The sequence below is a fragment of the Lathyrus oleraceus genome, chromosome 3 (genome assembly GCF_024323335.1).
Source record: "Lathyrus oleraceus cultivar Zhongwan6 chromosome 3, CAAS_Psat_ZW6_1.0, whole genome shotgun sequence".
In the NCBI taxonomy this organism is placed as follows: Eukaryota; Viridiplantae; Streptophyta; class Magnoliopsida; order Fabales; family Fabaceae; genus Lathyrus; species Lathyrus oleraceus.
Genome location: NC_066581.1, coordinates 302,164,048 through 302,183,412, shown reverse-complemented (window position 1 = coordinate 302,183,412; position 19,365 = coordinate 302,164,048). Strand labels below are relative to the sequence as shown.

The 19,365-nt window shown below is 34.5% G+C and overlaps 1 long non-coding RNA gene across 1 annotated transcript; it reads right to left on the bottom strand.

Moving 5' to 3' along the window:
* Window positions 1-15,492: 15,492 nt before the first annotated feature.
* Window positions 15,493-15,962, bottom strand: LOC127127240 (uncharacterized). The gene is made up of 2 exons (XR_007805291.1): window positions 15,824-15,962; window positions 15,493-15,734 (listed from the first exon to the last, which is right to left on the bottom strand). It is a non-coding gene; the product is annotated as an uncharacterized LOC127127240 (long non-coding RNA).
* Window positions 15,963-19,365: the final 3,403 nt, after the last annotated feature.

The window sequence follows — 19,365 nt, the reverse complement described above, 5'->3', positions numbered from 1 at the left end:
AGCATAATGTTAGACCATTAAATGAAAAGGTGTTTAATCAAGTACAACAACAAGAATGCAATATATGTGTAAGAGGTAATATAGATACATGGAGAATAAAAGCAAGGTGTAGCAAAATTCAGCAAGTACAAGTAGAAGCAAGTGTACAATTGGAAATACAAGTACAAGCCATGTACGAATTGAAGCAAAAGTACAAAATTGAGCAAGCTTTTGGAAAGAAGGGGACCACTAATCATTGCCAAATGATTGTCCATAGGATTTTCTCTGAAATTCACTTTGACAGCTCATCATTTCATCCAAGAAAAGTCAGTCACGTGCTCCATTTGAGTCACATAAATTCCACCCCCATTTTGGCATGTCTGAGCTACCATCAGATTCCCTATAAAGAGAGCTTCATTCTCCTTCATTCCTCAAGCTTTTGAGGCAGTAAAACTCTGACAATTGCACCTCAACATCCCCTGAAACAAAGCACTCAGTTTTCATTGCCTACATTCTTTCCTCACCAATTCGTAAGCCTAACATCATCACAACACTTCCCTGAAGCTAAGAGGATCAACATAGAAGGCTAAAACAAGCTTACCTGAGCATTTGAAATCTCGTCGGAATCTGTAGCGAAGATATTTCAGGCAAGGTAGAAATATTGATTGTTTATGAAAAAACTTGATACCACGAGACTCGTCTTGATGCGATGAACATTTCTCTATGCTTTGATTTGTTGTTGCTTCTCCATCTTCCTTTAATTTTAGAATTAGGGTTTATTCTTCTTTCCGTTTGAGCTAAATTCCTCCATGCTTAGGTGGAATTACTAAAATCTAAGCATGGAGTGAGCATCCATGATCAGAGCCGACTGCAATGGTTACTCATTTGCATTGTTAAGCTCAGAGATGCGTTTTCATGTTTTTTTGAGTGAAAGGAAGAAGACGATGAAGAACTTGGTGTTCTTCGAGTTCTGCAGTGCGTCCTCCCTCCATTTCAATTTTAATTTAAATTAGCCAACTAATATGCGCCAAGTGTCATTTTTTGGTTCGTTGCTTTGATTGAGATTTTGATTAGCAAGTGTGATGTGGTTTGATTGGTTATACATGTTTCGTGTGATCTAGACCGTTGCTTGTATCTACTTTTCATAGTCATTCAATCTGATGGTGGTGGTAAGTCCTAGATCCAGCGCCTGGAGACTGTTGGATCAGATCCAATGGGGCTGACTATGTGGAGGTATATTGTTTGCTTTGGATTCTGATTCACAATTTCCCAATGGGCCTCAGTGCTTGGGCCTATGTGTTTTTTCTTAACCCACCTCCTATTTCCTGATGCACCCCTGATCAGTGCATTTTGATGCACATTCTTCTATAATTGTACTTAGGCATTTCTATAGTTTATTCTATTATTTTTACTATTTTAGTGTGTTTTTACGTTTAAGTTTATTTTTGCTTTTATTTTATTTTCGTACTTTATTTTCAGCATAAACAATTATTGATACCTTGTCACTATGCAGATCATAACTTGAGCTATAGAAGTCGTATTAACACGTTCTGATATGCGTTGGAAAGCTAAGAAGAAAAGCTAAAAGTTTCATGTTGAAGTCAAAAGCATATTCAGAGTGAAGAATGACCAAATAATTCGTTGAAGTTCCAGACTTAATTAAAATAGTTAGTTTGGGCCGATTTTTGTAATTTTCGGGTCGGATCCCATGAGGGTCCGAACTTTCCTTTTTATTATATTAGGTCTTTCACTGCTACATGAATCGAATTCTGAATTTTGATGATACAATATTACTTAGAATATTTCATGGAGAGATAATTCCCCAAGAGCTGGTCTATTGTATTCGAATTCCACTTTGAGGTTTTTATTAATTTCAGTTTAATTTCAATTTCTTTTCAATTCTTCCTATAAACTCGTTTGCTTACTTCGATTACTTTCATTTGCTTAATTCGATTGTTTCTTATAGGAAAGAGTTGATTAAATTTGATTGTTTGTATGATCCTTGACTATAATCACGTTAGCGTAACTTTTTCGTTATCGTGTTTGATTAAGTCGCGTTTGCTTAATTCGCGTCTGCTTAAATCCGTTTGCTTAATTCGGAAATTAGGAACATACTTCATATAATATTAATTTGCACTTGTCAGTGGATATTGTAATCGAATGGGATTGAATCCGCTAGGGAATTGAAATTATAAGAATCAATGATAAGTCGGAAATAGATACAATAGATTAACTTATTTATCAATTTTGCTTTTACTTTTAATCATCTTCGATTTAAATTTTAAACCTTAAAAACCCCATTCCTTTCATTCGTTTGGTTATAACATTTAAGAGTCCTTGCGATACGATACTCGAGGTGTCGCTTTCCATTTACTGTATATTATTACTCGTTTTTGACCCGTGTGCGATAGCGGATCAAATTGGCGTTGTTGCCGGGGCCTCTTGTAGATTTTAACCATTATTATAGTCTAAACATTATTATAGTCATATGTGTTGTGTTTTAGTTTTTTTTTGCCTTAATTTTCTTACGTTATGGTCTTTTTGCGTTTTAGGATAAAAAGAATCTGTTTTTTTTTTAAATTGTCTCAAATTGTTTCGATTCTTTTTCGATTAATTAGGAAAAAATCAAGGATCAAAAGCCTTTATTTAGGTTCTAAATAGTGGAAGCTATCCTAAAAACCCGAAATTCCTTATTTTCCTATTTTTTTATGATTTATTTTCTGTTTTGATAGTTTAAGAAAATTCCAAAAAAAATCTCAAAATTTTTAATTGACGTTATTAGATTAATTTTTGTATTTTAGTATTTTTTTCCTTTTATTTTAATAGTTTTTTTTCGTATTTCAATTGTTTTTTCTTAATAGGGACATTGTAGGTATTTTTCTATTTGTTGCTGCATTGCTGAATTAGTTATGTGTTTTCTCATTATTTGTTGATTTTTTTTCTATTGAGTTTAACATGGCTGACCAAAGAACTCTAAGAGAGCTTGTTGCCCCTGATGTTGATTATAATGCTTTGTGTATTGAATATCCTGCTGCTGCCAAATCCTTGATTGGGAACATGTCACTTAACTCCCAACAGTTCACAACAAGGGATAATTTTATGGTCCAAGCAAAAAGGTGTGAATGAGATTCAAGTTTCTTCTTCTAACAAGGCTCTAGAAACCAGAATTGTTGAACTTACCTCTTTAGTGAAACAAATGATGTTACCCCTTCCACCACCACCACCATATAACCCTCCACAAGTAACCACCTCTTCACCTTCTGAACATTCACTAGAGGAGCTTGTCAAGCAAATGGTTGTAAACAGTCTCCAATTTTAGCAGCGAACAAACTATAGTATTCAGACTTTGCAAACACAAATTTGACAACTTGCCACTTCAATGAATGTCATGCAACAAGCTCAAGGATCAAACCAACTATATCCCCAAACAATAGTTAATCCAAAAGGCTCTAATGTGAGTGAAATTTCCTTGAGATCCGAAAAAGTTACAGAACCAATCCCAGGAAAAAATAAAAAAATTGTTAGTGTAACACCTGAAAATAAACCTGAACCTTCTATTATTGTTGAGGTTGAAAAAAAGTATGTATCACCAATTCCTTTCCCATAAATAGTACTAAAAAATAAAAAGATTGACGAGGAAGAGCATTCTATTTTTCAAATAGAGTTCCTTTCTAAAGTTGTTGATGCAGCTTATTCTGATTTGTTTTCAGCTGATTTTCCAACTTTATCTAGTTTTGATGATATTTACTCATGTGATGATTGTACTAACACTAACCTTTGTGTTGTTTGTGCTGAGATTGATGTTGCATTACAGGGTGGCAATATAAATGAAGTTGTTTATGTAGCTGAAGCTCTTGACATTCTGGCTGCCCCAAACATACCGTCCATTGAACAACCACATTCTGTAGAGCATAAACCACTTCTCTAGGATTCATATTATTCATTAAAGCTTCAACTTAAACAGAAACATAAGAAAGGAATTAGATGGACCTTGGCTGACACTCATGATATTAGCTCATCCATATATATGCATAGGATCTCACTTAAAGATGAAATAAAAGTAGTGAGGCAGCCCCGTAATCCTTTGATTTTTGATGTTGTGAAAAAGGAGATCACTCTCACGTGCCCATTCAACACTTTTACGTATCGAAGATTCTTCTTTGATCCTGGAATAAAAGGTGAATGCACTAATCAAAATTTCAAGGTTAATGGACACTATCCAAATCTACTCCATGAGAACCCGACTTTGAAAGAAGAGACTGTAGAAGAGCTCTCTTTGAGAAAGGCTGCTTATGTGATCATTTATCCGCCTTGACTCCTCGGGTGTGTTCTTTCCTTTCTCCCACTCTTAGTTTATATTTATGGTCTTTCATTGAGGATAATGTATGTTTTAAGTGTGGGGGAGGGAACCATTTATTTGTTTTATTTTCAGTTTTTCTGTGTTTTGGTTTTTGTTTGCTTTCTTAAAAAAAATTGCATGACTTTTCCTTTGGTTTTTGAGTTACAATTATGAGTATTTTTCTTAGTTCTCTTGACTAAAAGTCTTGTGGTGTGATGTGAAAAATTTGCTATGCAATTTTAGTATGATAGGTAGGACTAAACTCTAAATTGTATATTATTTGTGGTAGATCAATTAACCTTGTGAGATTTTGAGCCTTATATGGATAACATACAAAAATCCATCTTTTTCTTTCTTGTGTGATTCACTCATGTCTATTAGTCTCTAGAACTTGAATTGACTCTTGTTGATGTTGTTGTTTACTTGTGCACACTGATATGATAAAGGCAAATTTGTTTTTTGTTTTTTTAGCCAGTTAGCCAAAAAGCCAATCCTGAAATAATATCATCCCTTGTTTGAAACCCCCTTGAGCCTATTATCATTTTTTTGTTTAAAACTCATTACAAACCGAGAAGTGAAAAACAATGTTATATCACCCTATTCAAAGGGTTGAAAGAGTCTTGTTTGAAGTTGTATGGGGTTGAATAATTATGTTTGTAATATTTCAGAAGTTGGTAGAAAAAGAAATAAAAAAAATGAATGAAAAAAAATAGAAGGATGTATACATGTCAATACATACTCCTTATGAAAAGAAAAAAAAAGAGAAGAAAAATATGAATGAAAACAGTTACTATAGAGTTGTTGAAGTGAATGAAATGTTTTATAAATTCAACTCAAGCAGTTTCTTTCAAGTCTCTTTTGTCTCTTTGAATTTTAGCGTAGTACCTCTTAAGATTTATCTCACCTTTACCTTGAACACGTTACAACCAAATAAAAGTCATTTTGATCTTTGTGTGCATGTATTTCAACTGTGGATGTTAGAGTCTTTTCAAGCTTATGGTAGTACTAACTTTCATGTTGTGCTTTGAGTGTAAACAGTAAATCTAAACACTTGAGAGTTGAGTGAATTTTATCCTGTGAAGATCTTACTGGTGTTGATGTACTCTTTGGTAATTTGTTTTCCTATCTACTTTGAATATCACAAAAAGTTGCTTACTAACACCATATTCTTGAAGCTTAGACTTATAATTCTACTTGTATCTTATATCTTGAAAACTTTTGGAAGTGCATGCTCTGTTTTCTTTCCTTTTGTTTTAAAATTGTAATTTTGCTCGGAGTGCAAAAGTTCAAGTGTGGGGGAATTTGATTAGGCATTTTGATGCACATTCTTCTATAATTGTACTTAGGCATTTCTATAATTTATTCTATTATTTTTAATATTTTAGTGTGTTTTTACATTTAAGTTTATTTTTGCTTTTATTTTATTTTCGTACTTTATTTTTAGCATAACACAATTATTTGATACATTGTCATTATGCAGATCATAACTTGAGCTATAGAAGTCGGATTAACGCGTTCTGATATGCGTTGGAAAGCTAAGAAGAAAAGCTAAAAGTTTCATGTTGAAGTCAAAAGAAGATTCGGAGTGAAGAATGGCCAAATAATTCGTTGAAGTTCCAGACTTAATTAAAATAGTTAGTTTGAGCCGATTTTTGTAATTTTCGGGTTTGATCCCATGAGGGCCCGAATTTTCCTTTTATTATATTAGGTCTTTCACTGCTACATGAATCGAATTCTGAATTTTGATGATACAATATTGCTTAGAAAATTTCATGGAGAGATGATTCCCCAAGAGTTGGTCTGTTGTATTCGAATTCCACTTTGAGGTTTTTATTAATTTCAGTTTAATTTCAATTTCTTTTCAATTCTTCCTATAAACTTGTTTGTTTAATTCGATTACTTTCGTTTGCTTAATTCGATTGTTTCTTATAGGAAAGAGTTGATTAAATTTGATTATTTGTATGATCCTTGACTATAATCACGTTAGCGTAGCTTTTTCGTTATCGTGTTTGATTAAGTCGCGTTTGCTTAATTCGCTCTGCTTAAATCCGTTTGCTTAATTCGGAAATTAGGAACATACATCATATAATATCAATTTGCACTTGTCAGTGGATATTGCAATCGAATGGGATTGAATCCGCTAGGGAATTGAAATTATAAGAATCAATGATAAGTCGAAAATCGATACAATAGATTAACTTATTTATCAATTTTTCTTTTACCTTAAATCATCTTCGATTTATGTTTTGAACCTTAAAAAACCCCTTCCTTTCATTCGTTTGGTTATACCATTCAAGAGTCCTTGCGATACGATACTCGAGGTGTCACTTTCCGTTTACTATATAATATTACTGGTTTTTGACCCGTGTGCGACAACGGATCAACCCTCTCATCTTATTTCTATTTATTTATTTTAATTGTTTTATTTTACTTTCTTATTGATTCCACATTTCTAATTTTATTTTCAAACTTTTGATTTTATCATTTTTATCAAATTATTTTCATTTCCTATTCATATTTGTTGAAATATTATTTCTCATTTTTTATTAATAGGATAATTAGGATAATGGCATTTTAATCCAATTTTAATAATATTTTCATATTTTTTGAAATATTATTTTTACATTTTTATTAATAGAATAATTAGGCCAATTGCATTTAACTCACCTTTTATTTTGCAATTTAATTTTCATTTTATTTTAATAATTGGGTTAATTGCATTGTGATTTGATTTTAATCTTCTTTGTTGCGTGCAATATTAACCCCCTAATCTAACCATTAACTTGTGATTCCTTTTATGTCTACTTTTTTTTCATCTTTTGATTGCTTGGTTGACTAATCTTCCACACTTCAAATCATTGATAGATGAACGTTTTGGTTGATTCAATCTTCTTTGATTTAAACATGTTAATAAATGATCATTGGATCATTTTTTACACTTCGAATCATCGATATGTTATCCCTTAATGCACCATATTTTGAATCCTTTGATTTGTGGATAAATGATCCTCAAGTAATTGTTCTTTTTCAACTTAATTCTGACACCTAACATCTAACTTTTACCTTTTGGTTATTTACATTTTTTGTTCATTTACATTTATGTTGCTAACTATCATCATCATCCATCATCATTATCACCTACTCCATCATTATGCATTATATCTCATCTTTATGTTTTCTTCTTAATGCTTTAGTTTTATGGTTAATTCTTGTTATTCAATCCATAAGAAAATAACAAAAACATGATAAAATGAAAAGACCAAAAATAGTTATTTGTGAGACTTAATGTTGGATTTAGAGGACTCTTTTAGGATCCTTGCTTGGACCTTGGACCACTATGATTGACCTATGCAACTTGGAGTTTCTTTGGACTTATAATCTTTTGTTGCAAGAATGACTTTCACTCATGGCACTACCCTAGGGAGACATGTTGACTCCATTATCCACTTGATAGCTTAGGACACAATGCACACACAAGGCTTCCTCTTGAGCTACCTTACAACGAGATCCTTTATTTTTCACATTATTCCCTTGTATTTCTCATGTATCCCATCCCCACTTTGGTTTATTTTTTACTCGCTTTCCTTTGTCTGTTGTTGCTTATTAGCCAACCTTAGAAGTTAGGATTGTCACCGTATTTCTTAAACAATAATCAAAACCCTTGATCCAACATCAAGCGATATTTTCTCAAGTCAAAGTAAAAAATACAATAAAATATGATTAGGATTGTGCATTATGTGTAGTAGTGCAATTCAAATCACTCACTTTTTTCACAAAAACCTAAAAAGCAACATCAACTCATAAAACCTTTTGTTTTACGCCTTAGGACAACACTCCGAAAAACCTTTTTCAAGGTAAAAACAACCAACAAACAATCATTTTTTACTCCGAACTACGAAGCTCTGATTCTTCATTTTTCAATGAAGATATGTAGGCACAAGAGCCCAAATCCTTGGTGAGCACACTAATAAAAAACTCAATTTCACTTTGTATACCTTTAGCAAATAAGCATTAAGATAGTAACACCCACTCAAGCGTAAATAATCTAGATGGTTCCCATCGAATACGATGGATGTGAGAGGTGATAATACTTTCCCATCACATAACCGAATTCCGAGTCCACTCGTGGTTGTGATGACTATTCTTTTGGGGTTTTCTCAATATTTTCCTTTTCCTTTGGAATAAATAAAATCCGATGACGACTATGTATTTTTTTGCATAGCGACAACTAGAGACTCTCTTGGGGACTCTTCCCTAAGCAAGTCAAGCCTAGTTTAGGTTGCTTCCTCGCATGTTTGGATGTTTATCTTCTTGCACTAAGTCAAAATCTTGAAAACATAATTGACTTAGGCAAAAGTTAGGGCATCCCGGTGGGTTGCAGACCCAAAGGATCAACCCAGGCAAAAGTAAGGGAAAGTAAAACAAAAGAAACAAGAGGATCAATATCAAAATCCCCAGCAAAAGAAAATATGTGACTGCAAACAAAAGCAAAAGGTGAGTGATTGTCACTCCAAACTCTCATTGGGTTCCATAACCATCATTAATGATATTCCAAATCCTTTCCTGAAAGATGAACGCTTGCTTTAAGCTAATTGAATGTAGGACTAGAGAACATCACGAAGAATGAGAGGGTTAGAATAAGTTTTGAGTCTTATATCCTTTCTTTCTAAAACCGTGAACCAAGCCACGTTATAACCCTCAAAAGACCTAATTGAAGCATGGTTTATTTCAAAAGCATACTATGGTAAGATCGTGTTAAGCTGACTCCTAAAGATTTGCTTGTCAATTATATTGATACTGATATGGCATGTTAATCGGTGATTCGTTCATTATATGTCATAATATAGGTGAACATACTTGAGTTTCAAAACTTGCATGAGCATGACATTACAATTATCATTTTCAAAATTAGCAGTTTACATGCGAACAGTCACTTGACATCAAGGAAACTTACATAATGGGAAGGTTGAACTTTCCTTATGATATCCCATGACTCAGATCTCTTCAAGAGTCAGTCAATTTGGGGCAACTACGTCGAGATTCTACAAATCTCTCTGAATCAGCCAGACAGGGGAAAAGTTACTTCAAGGCTCGTATCGGGGCAAGCCACCCCAGGAGCACGAGAAGTCAATCACTCCCATAAATGGTTAATCAAGGGGATACAATTTCAAGACGCTATGGTAATCCAGTTTGAGATCTTTTGATGATGAAATTGATTCATAGCTTACAACTAGGCAATTTGTGCAGATACCTAATGTATTGGGGCAGATGCAGGCTATACAAGTATAAGCTATCTCCATGTTTCCGACATAATTCATAGGTGTGATAATAATTGTTCAGCTTGAAGTAGGTGTCGGAGAATCACGTCTACATGACCATTATCCTAGCCCAAAATACCCATCCCCCTCTATATGAGCATCTGGATTAACCATTGCATGAACCGACATCATATATTAATCACGTCACTTCACTCATGCATATCATTCATCTAGCATAGCATGAAGTTGTATGTGCAAATCAAAAGAATTAAAGCCCAGCATTTATTGGCATCTTCAAATCCCAAACTTGCCTGGTACCTTTTAAAACCAGCTGGTTTGACACTTTCTTTAAAATCTAACTTGCTTGGCATCTTTTAAAGCCTAATTTGCTTGGTATCTATTTCCAACCTTTAGGGTTAATGATCTTGTTCCAACCTTAAGGGTTGATGATATTTTGTTTCCAACCTTCGTGGTTGATGAACCTTTTTTTTCAATCTTCAAGATTGATAACCTTTTTCCAACCTTTAGGGTTAATGACCTTTGTTTCCAACTTTCGTGGTTGTTGAATCTTTTTCCAACCTCCATGGTTGATGAACCTTTTTTCAATCTTCGGGATTGATAACCTTTTTCCAACCTTTAGGGTCGGTGATCTTTGTTTCCAACCTTCGTGGTTGTTGAATCTCTTTCCAACCTTCATGGTTGGTGAACCTTTTTTCAATCTTCACGATTGATAAACATTTTTCCAACCTTTAGGGTTTATGATATTTCTTTTTCAAGCCTCCAAGGTTGACTTTGTTTCCAGTTTTTCAACTGATGATTTGTTTTTGAAACCCCTTATTTGCAAGGGTATTCCAGAACTTTCATGTTTAAGCTTATGGATTCCTTGTTCCCATACCAGGCCCATTGCATACCTCTATTGTTGCTACTTAACACACATGACTTCATGTGTCATAAAATAATAAAGCATACATATAACATGTATATCATGACTCTCATGTGCCATTAATATCCTGACAATACATCAAAAGTCCCCAGCAGATAAACCTCTAAAAGTCAAGCTGTCATCCCTATATCCCATATAACCGTCCTCAACAGGAAATTTTTTTGGATACTTCGGTATTTAATCCACTTATACCCTGAACATCCAAAAAGCTCTCGCAATTCGACCATTCAGGTCTAAGTAGATTAAATAGGGGAAACTTTCGTACCCCAAAATTTCCCCTCCCCTTTTCATCTTTTCACTCAACCATTGACTGGAGATTCGTCTGCCCACCATTCATATTCACTTCATATGCATGCATTCATGCTGACACTTACTGATCTAAAGATTCAAAGCTCAGTGGTTTACAAAGCTAAGGTTTATGCATGGGTCAAACTCCTAGAATAGGATTTGGCTATTCATCTGTTTATTTTGGGTGTGAAACCCTAATTTGTCTGATCCTTAAGATATGGATTCAAGGAGGTCTCATCATGACACTCTTCAGAGATTTCAAACCCTGATCCTTGATGATATGGTTATGGGATCTTGTGGATACTCTTTGGGCCTTACTTTTTCTATCTAAACCCTAGTTGGGAGCTCAGACATTAATAATTGCTTGTGGGACATCATGCTTCATTCAAAGACCTTGATTAAAGAGCATGCCTCTTGAAGCCTTAATAAGGAAAAGAATTATACTACATGCTTTGTGGCTTGATTTGTCACCATGTCCTTGATAGAAACCCTAATTCATTGGGAAAAGATGTCTGACTATCATATCATGCCTCCCCATTATCCACATGCCTACATGGTTGATATTTCACCTGATTCAAACATTGCCTAGCCCATTGACATAGGTCTCTTGGTATTTGCAAATGCATAAGTCTATATGTCTTGGTTCATTTCATTCATGTGGTACAGATGGTCAAGGGTGACTGATTCATTTAGATATTGACTTTATTAATTCAGGCATTATAACTTAAACTTTAGGCTTGTTTCATGTCAGTCATGCCTTGTTTGCAATCCCGTGAAATCCTAAATCGTGTCTTCCAGTTGACTTTGGTCATCTATTGACTTTTTGGTCAACCAGTTGACCAAAGTCAACCATTCCAATTATGGTCTTTCTAAACCTAACTTGTCTTGCTTATGTACTATTTCCATATCATTTTAACAATAATCAATAATTAGGTTTTGTTAGATGACAACATTGATTATGTTTCTTTCCATTGATTAGTTTCTTTTCACATTAACAAAGTCACGAGTAACTAAGGTGTTAAAAGCTTTCGTTTAATTCCTAATTCCTAATACTCATGTTCATGTATACTTTCCATGCTGAAACTTTCACTTTCAATTGCCATTAACATTTGGATTAACCTTTTCAAATCCAATTTCAATTTAGTTTTGAAACATTTTCAATTAACATTTGGAAACCAATTTCAATCAACATCTTGAAACCATTTCAAATGAACTTTTATTAACATTTTGACCTTTTTAAATTATACTTCTCAAAACCACAATTGATTCACAAATAAATCCACATTCATGATTAATTTCACATTTTACAATAATATTCAAGACATCTCTAATCACAGTTAATTTCCAAATCTAATTCAAACAAATTATCAATACAACTTCCAAATTTAAACCAAGTTTCAATTCCAAATTCACTTTCCACATTTAAATTAACTTTCCAAATGCATCCAAACATTTTCCATAATACATATTCAATACACAATCAACTTTTCTTTAATCAAAACATTTCATTCATTCACTGTCCAATAGTATTCATCCAAATTAAGCATCCTATTCCCATACAATTTTCAAATATTCAATCCATACACATTCAATCAATTTTCCCCAAAACATTCAAATCAATTCTATATACATTTTCATTCATAACTAATTTTACATACAATTTTCTGCATAATCCCCTTTACAATCTTACAAACCCAAATAACAGGTCCTACAACTAACCACCCTGCTATGATAAAATTCAATTAACTGAGTTTTAACATTTAATCATAATTAACTTTCAATCCAATAGTTAATAGTCTAACATTCAATTTAATTAAAACACCAACTGACTGCACTTAACAGTAAGGAAGCCATTCAACTAACTAACTTAACAGAAGAATTTGTTTCAATCTAACTAAATATACAACAAGTAACATTCATTAACATCTTTCTAACTAGCTGCACTAACAAACTAACTCTTAACCGCATCATCTAACATAGATTTAAAAGAGATTAACTTATAATAAACATTCAAAAAACAATTTTTTTAACACCTAACTAACTCATTTGACAATTCTAACTAACAGAATTCTTACATTTCTAACTGACTATGCATTTCAAATAAATTTCATCTACATTTGAGCTACATTTAAGTTGCATTTCTAACCAAATTTTAGAGTCCTATATATTACCTCATAGGCCTCAGAATTCAGGGGCTTCTTTTTCATCATTCTGCATCAAGGGCTTCTTCAAATGCACGGCCGCGACATTGTTGTGCCAATAACGTATTGATGATGTTGAGACGCACAAGTAGGGATCTGTGAAACCAGAGATATGAATCGCGTCGCCGCCTTGAGATTTTTTGGATAAGCGATTTTAGCGTGGTTCGTGTTGGCTGCGAGTGATTTGGTTTCAGCTTTTGCACAATCGTCTTTACCTTTTGTTCTTTTTGTGTTAGTTTATGCACCTTTCTTGTTGGGTGGCTTTGAATCTGGTTTGGGCTTGAGGCCCAAACGGTGCTGTTTCTCATGAACACCACACCTGTCTTAACCCAGAAAATTTTACCCTATACCCCTACAATTGTATCCAGACCCTTACATTTAAATTTTTTTGACCAAAATACCCTCATATAAATAGGGTATATTTTCCCTTTCAAATTTTTTTTACCATTTTCGTTGAAGACTTCCGGAGAAGAAAAATATTTGGCGTTTTTGCATTGTATACCGGAACACTTAAGAGTAAGTCTTCCGGTTTGGATAATTGTATACCGGAACACTTCTCTAAAGAGTTCCGGTTTGTTCTCTTTAAGGGACACTGAACCGGAAGTCTTTTAGAAAGTCTTCCGGTTTGTATACTTGTATACCGGAACACTTTCTTAAAGACTTCCGGTTTGGATGATGTATACCGGAACTCTTTAAGAAAGTGTTCCAGAAGGTTTTTTGTGTTTTTTACTAACCGGAACTCTTCTTTGAAGTGTTCCGGTACGTAATTTTTTATTTATTTTTAATTTTAATTATTTTTTTTAACATTATTTTTGCAGTGGTTCGAAGAAGAGGTGCAGATGGCCGGATTCCAGTCCGCACGTTAGACCGGGGTGCATCTTCATCTGCAGCTGCAGCTGAGCCGACTGGATATCCAGGAGGGCCGTACGATACGTCTCTTTTGGTGAAGTACGAGCATCATGTTGCTCAACATATATGGTTCGGTGAGGTAAGTAAACGGACTATATTTGAAAATGAATAATAGTTGAATATTTTATAATTTGTTTTCTAATATGTGTTTTAATTGTTTTTAGGAAAGAGGACCAAAGAAAGAGTTGAAGGTTGCCGGACATGGACTGAAGTTGACTTCTAGGGTTCCATTGGCTCTTCCACCACAGATGGAGAGTTGGGTATCTAGATCCGGTTTAGCTTCACTACAGAGAACCAGTCTGAACAAGATAGACACAAATCTTGTCTCTGCATTTGTGGAAAGATGGCATCTAGAGACATCTTCATTTCACATGCCGTTTGGTGAAATGAGCATTACTTTAGATGATGTCGCATGTCTACTTCACTTGCCCATTAGGGGTGTCTTTTGGAGTCCTCAGGATGTGACTGAAGAGCTAGCTGTTGAACTTGCTGTTGACTACCTAGGAGTGTCACAGGGTCAGGCACAGTCACATGTTCGGAGCTGCAGGGGGTCGTATTACAAGTTGGAGTGGTTATATGATATATTCGTACATCATAGGGCTGCTTCCAGCTGGGCATATGCGACTAGAGCATATCTATTGATGTTGGTGGGTTCCACCATATTTGCTGATAAGACCTTTACACTTGTAGAGGCACGATACCTCCTCCTGTTTAGGGACTTGGATGGATGTTCAGGATATAGTTGGGGAGCAGCTGCACTAGTTACCCTCTACCGATATCTTGGAGATGCGTTCATGTACAGTTGCAAACAGCTCGGTGGATATCCTACTCTCTTACAGGTATATAATTTAATTTTGTTAATTAAGTGTTGGATTCATTTTATAAAATATTGTAACTTAGTTTGTTTTATTTATTATGTTTTTATTTTGTAACAGTGTTGGATTCACGAGTATTTTCCAACTGTTGGAAAAGAGGGGAGAATTGGAATCCTGCTGGAAACGGTGGTCTTCCCCGAGCGATGAGATGGTCGTATAGACAGGGAGTCCTGAAGGTCGATGATTTACGACCTATTTTGGACGAGCTGACACCTACCGACGTCATCTGGCGACCATTTGAGGATCATAGAGCATGGCGTGTATTTGATGAGATATGTCAGGGGTTGTTTGAAGTGGGGTGAAACAGCTGTTCCATACTTGCCTGATAGATGTTTACGTCAGTTCGGGTATAGGCAGTATGTTCCATCCCCACCTCTGGATTGTATGATGGCGACAGATATTGATGTTGATTGGATCAGTTACCATCAGAGTGTTGTCGATGTGATCGGTTCATCTACCGTGGCCACCACTCCATCTGAGGTAGAAGACGGTTATCTGGAGTGGTATTATCGTGTTTCCCATCCACGGTTGGTCCCTCCCCATCGTGACGCTCCTAGAGAGGTACCCGTTCCTGTATATGACGCCGGGCCATCTGATCCTGATTGAGCTCGTGTATCTACATTGATTCGTCGCTATCTGAGACAGGTTAATGCTGAAGAGGAAGATCCACAGTTTTCTGATTTATTTGAAGCTTTGCATATTTCTCGTTCACATTGATTATATGTATTAAGCTTTGAATATAATAGACATAATAATATAGATTTCATGTTTTGATTACATATTTATGTTTTGATTACATAATCATGCTAATACAGGTGTAAGTAATTGCCAATGTTGCATACGTCCTGCAAATCCTAGCATCCAAGTAGTTGCTATATGAGAACGAAATTTCTTCCAATCTAATGTGACCGGTGGCAATGGAAACCCCTCTTTCATGTTAACCTGATAAAGTAAAATAATTAAAAGATTAAGTCATATAACATAAAATATTAACTGAAATAATTAAAATATTTAGACATATAAATACGTACCTGAACCCAATGATTCTGGTTAACAAAACCAATGCAATAAATAGAGACATTTGGTGAATGTGAACTTGTCATCGGAAAGAAAGTGATGCACGGATTGCCTAAACAGACAAGTACAACATTATAACGATTCGCTATCAAGTAACCCATATCAGATATAAAAAATACCATTAGATATTGAAAATAACACATAAAAAAAACATAAAAATAATATCAGATATAAAAATAACACATACAAAATTATAAGACGTACCGATTAGTCGTTGTGTTACCCAAATGTAGGACTCGATTAATCCATGCTCCAACAAATCTATGCCTATGTGGAGTCAACCATGTGTCTTTCACATAATTAATAAATCCACTATAATCAACACATGCTTGCTCAAGTTGATGCAACCGCTGACCATACTCAACCTCATCACTAGCCCAGACAACTTCCATCCATAATGTGTCTATCGTCTTTTGCAGGTCATTCACCACATGTTGTTTGCATTTGGCACCAACGTTTTTGTTAATGTGAAATCTACATAGCAAATTAATCGAGCTGGGAAACACAACTTCAATTGCTTTCATCAAAGCAAGATCTCTATCTGTCAAAATCACTTGTGGACACATGTCTTTCTTCACAAACAACTCTTTTAATTTCTCCAATACCCAGCAAAAATTCTCTGTTTGCTCAGACTCCATATACGCAAATCCAACAGCAAAAGTCAACTCAGTCGATGTCATGCCAACAATTTCAAACAAAGGTTGTCTATATTTGTTTGTCTTGTAGGTGCTATCCATAACTAACACAATCGGAAATATATTCAACAACTTAACTGAATCAGGATGTGCCCAAAATATCTCTCTCACCACTTCCGAGTCATCCTGTTTTCTACTCCAATACACATATCCTGCATCCTCAATAAGCTTAAACAAATGTTGTATCTCACTCCTTGGACCTCTTATCTCTTTTTCTATCACACTCTTATGCTTGTATACTTGCGTAATCCGAGTGACATTCTCAGGAAACTTGTCTTGTAAGGAAAGCAAAATGTTTCTAGGTGCTACATGTCTCTTTGCCAAATCAGCGACATGTTGCTTCTCATCTGTGGTCAACCTACCAATAAACGAATGACCTTCTAATCTATCAGGTAAACCATGATTATGTAACCCACATTTTACATCAATCTTCCAACCAGATCCATCTTTCGCCGGAGTCGACCTGATTTTAAATGGACATCCACATTTCTTGGACGCACTTTGGGTACCACTATCACTAATCTTGTGTTTCCCACCTTTATCACAACCAAATATTATTTTGTTACTTCTCCCTCTCTTCCCCGTTTCAGTATCTGAACGACTGATAATAACAGTTACTTTATTGTCGATTCCAACCTCTTTAATCCATCTGATAACCTCTTCTCGTGTACCAAATCTTTTCGTCGTCATAAACGCATTAGTAGTATCTACACATATTTTGGGAAGATTTTCCATTTCTGCAAAAAAAAAAAAATTAAAATTAAAAAAAAATTAAAATTAAAATTAAAAAAAAAAACGTACCGGAAGACTTAAAGAAAGACTTCCGGAACACACATAATACATACCGGAACACTTCCCCCAAGAGTTCCGGTATGCAAAATTTGTTCACCGGAACTCTTTTAAGAAGTGTTCCGGTTTTGAAATTTTTTTTTATCTAAACCGGAACTCTTTCCTTAAGTGTTCCGGTTTGCTTTTTTGTGTGTTCCGGAAGTCATTTCTAAAGTCTTCCGGTTTGAAAAAATACATACCGGAAGTCTTTTTGCAAGAGTTCTGGTGCGAGGGGTGTGAAAGTGTAATTTTTGCAATTTTCAACTGAATGGTAAAAATGAAATGGTAAATTGGTTAAAACCAATTAAGGGTAAAATGAGAATTTTTAAATTTTTGTAGGGGTATGAGGTTAATTGTAGGGGTACAAGGTAAAATTTTCCTTAACCCATTGCACCCCAACCCATTGCAAGGATAAATGAGTCTGATTTTGGTGGGCCTCTGTGCCCTGAATCTTGTTCATCCTGCACCACCAGTTGGTCCAATTCACCCCCTTTTTGAGCTTTCTAAATTTAAATTAAGTTATGTAATTAAGTGATTGTTTATTTGATTGATCTTTGTTTGTAGAATTAGAAATTAATCCAAATAATGTAGTTTGAATTGATTAATGGAGTTTTAGGTTTAATTAAAGTTAATCATGATTAACCATGTTAATTACATTATCCTTTTTTGAATAATTAAATTTAGATCTTAATTAGGTTGTTAGGATCTAATTAAGTTTTAGATTTTAATTAGGCTATGTTTAGATCTAATTATAATAATTCAACTAATTAGGTTTTGCATAGTTAAATATAATTAGGATTAATTAGTTTCTAATTAAATGTTGATTATTAGAAATTATTTTCCTAGTTAATTTATTTTGTGACATAATGACTATTTTACACTCAGGGCTTACAATCTTGATTTTAATACATGTTACCTAAGCTTAGAATTTTAATTAAAATTGTCTGATTTTATTTAGTTGATCAACTCAATAGGTTTATTATTGTACATAGTTCAACTATTATTTTAATCCCACTGACAGTGTTGACCAAAGGTCACTTTGGTCAACCAAATCATTTGCATTGTGCTGTAATTCCCCAAGCATATTCAAGTGATCAAAATCCCTTTGATCACTTGATAGGGAAAGTTCATTGTGCTCAAACTATTTTGGATATGCTGAATCTCAGGAGCTCAACACCTCAAGGTTCAAACACAAGATCAAGACTTCAAGTCAACATCAGTAAAGCATTAGCTAGCAAAGTGGATTACTTCTCAAGTACATAAAAGGTATCAACACTTGTCGATCATAATTCAAATTGTGTGGTACGAGCCTTAAAAAATAGAGAAGGAATGAGAGTGGAGAGTTCCTATCCTCATTCTGGATATCTTTGGTACGAGTTGAATGACCCAGTTGCTCATCGTATTCACTTATACTCATAGACTTTAGCACAATTCGAATCATGTGATTGTCAAGTCTTCTTCTATAATAAGTAGCATTGCATCAATAGTATCAACACTCAGGATCTCCTGTCAGCAACTTATGAATTTTAATTCGAGTTGTACGTTATGAGCTTAAGAAACAAAGAATGATGAGAGTGGAGAATTCCTATCCTTGTCTAGGGTATCCTTGGGTACGAGACGAATGACCCAGTTGCTCGAGGTATTCTTCGCATTTGTTCATGGACTTTAATGCAATTTGAATCATACAATTGACAAGTTTTCTTCTTCTTTAAGCAAGCATCAATCATTCAATACTTCAACAGTGAAACACCATTGCACATTAACCATTCCCTTCTCAATGGATCATTAATCATACTCTCTTTAACATTCAAATATCCTTTGGATTAATCCCCTTGTGATTAGGGCATGGAATCCTAATAAATCAATTCAATCATTGTTTCCCTTGTTAGTCCTCTTGTGCTTTTACAAACCCCTATTCAATCATTATGAGACTTATCAGACCTCTTATGTTTAGGCCTACTCCTTTCAGTTAG